This window comes from Schistocerca serialis, unplaced genomic scaffold (genome assembly GCF_023864345.2).
Source record: "Schistocerca serialis cubense isolate TAMUIC-IGC-003099 unplaced genomic scaffold, iqSchSeri2.2 HiC_scaffold_503, whole genome shotgun sequence".
Taxonomy (NCBI): domain Eukaryota; kingdom Metazoa; phylum Arthropoda; class Insecta; order Orthoptera; family Acrididae; genus Schistocerca; species Schistocerca serialis.
The window spans coordinates 45,001-46,653 of record NW_026048084.1 but is presented as its reverse complement, the minus strand read 5'-3'; the positions used below and the strand labels follow the sequence as shown (position 1 = coordinate 46,653).

General features: G+C 52.9%; 1 non-coding gene across 1 annotated transcript in view; it reads left to right on the top strand.

Annotated features, from left to right (window-relative positions):
• The first annotated feature begins 219 nt into the window (after positions 1 to 219).
• LOC126447230 (small subunit ribosomal RNA) overlaps positions 220 to 1,653 on the top strand; it is a 1,909-nt gene continuing 475 nt past the window's right edge. Inside the window, exon 1 of the ribosomal RNA XR_007583677.1 lies at positions 220 to 1,653. This exon is cut by the window's right edge and continues 475 nt beyond it. This is a non-coding gene — a ribosomal RNA (small subunit ribosomal RNA).

The following is a 1,653-nucleotide window of genomic DNA, read 5'->3' as shown; positions in this document are numbered from 1 at the left end:
ACTCGCCTAACTCCGGGCGATTGCGCCTCTCTCGAACCCGACCAAGTACTTAGGACGGCGCTGCGCGCCGCCGGGACCTGAGAGGGTTTCGAGGTGTGTTGTGCAGGGGAGCTCAGCCTCCTCCTGTTTGCAGAATAATTGAGCGGACGCTTGCGTGTTCGCGCGGGCCCCCGGGACACACTCCCGGGCGGCCGGCTGCTCAGCTCTAGTTGACGCAGCTCCCTGGTTGATCCTGCCAGTAGTCATATGCTTGTCTCAAAGATTAAGCCATGCATGTCTCAGTACAAGCCGCATTAAGGTGAAACCGCGAATGGCTCATTAAATCAGTTATGGTTCCTTAGATCGTACCCACGTTACTTGGATAACTGTGGTAATTCTAGAGCTAATACATGCAAACAGAGTCCCGACCAGAGATGGAAGGGACGCTTTTATTAGATCAAAACCAATCGGTCGGCTCGTCCGGTCCGTTTGCCTTGGTGACTCTGAATAACTTAGGGCTGATCGCACGGTCCTCGTACCGGCGACGCATCTTTCAAATGTCTGCCTTATCAACTGTCGATGGTAGGTTCTGCGCCTACCATGGTTGTAACGGGTAACGGGGAATCAGGGTTCGATTCCGGAGAGGGAGCCTGAGAAACGGCTACCACATCCAAGGAAGGCAGCAGGCGCGCAAATTACCCACTCCCGGCACGGGGAGGTAGTGACGAAAAATAACGATACGGGACTCATCCGAGGCCCCGTAATCGGAATGAGTACACTTTAAATCCTTTAACGAGTATCTATTGGAGGGCAAGTCTGGTGCCAGCAGCCGCGGTAATTCCAGCTCCAATAGCGTATATTAAAGTTGTTGCGGTTAAAAAGCTCGTAGTTGGATTTGTGTCCCACGCTGTTGGTTCACCGCCCGTCGGTGTTTAACTGGCATGTATCGTGGGACGTCCTGCCGGTGGGGCGAGCCGAAGGCGTGCGACCGCCTCGTGCGTGCTCGTGCGTCCCGAGGCGGACCCCGTTGAAATCCTACCAGGGTGCTCTTTATTGAGTGTCTCGGTGGGCCGGCACGTTTACTTTGAACAAATTAGAGTGCTTAAAGCAGGCAAGCCCGCCTGAATACTGTGTGCATGGAATAATGGAATAGGACCTCGGTTCTATTTTGTTGGTTTTCGGAACCCGAGGTAATGATTAATAGGGACAGGCGGGGGCATTCGTATTGCGACGTTAGAGGTGAAATTCTTGGATCGTCGCAAGACGAACAGAAGCGAAAGCATTTGCCAAGTATGTTTTCATTAATCAAGAACGAAAGTTAGAGGTTCGAAGGCGATCAGATACCGCCCTAGTTCTAACCATAAACGATGCCAGCCAGCGATCCGCCGCAGTTCCTCCGATGACTCGGCGGGCAGCCTCCGGGAAACCAAAGCTTTTGGGTTCCGGGGGAAGTATGGTTGCAAAGCTGAAACTTAAAGGAATTGACGGAAGGGCACCACCAGGAGTGGAGCCTGCGGCTTAATTTGACTCAACACGGGAAACCTCACCAGGCCCGGACACCGGAAGGATTGACAGATTGATAGCTCTTTCTTGATTCGGTGGGTGGTGGTGCATGGCCGTTCTTAGTTGGTGGAGCGATTTGTCTGGTTAATTCCGATAACGAACGAGACTCTA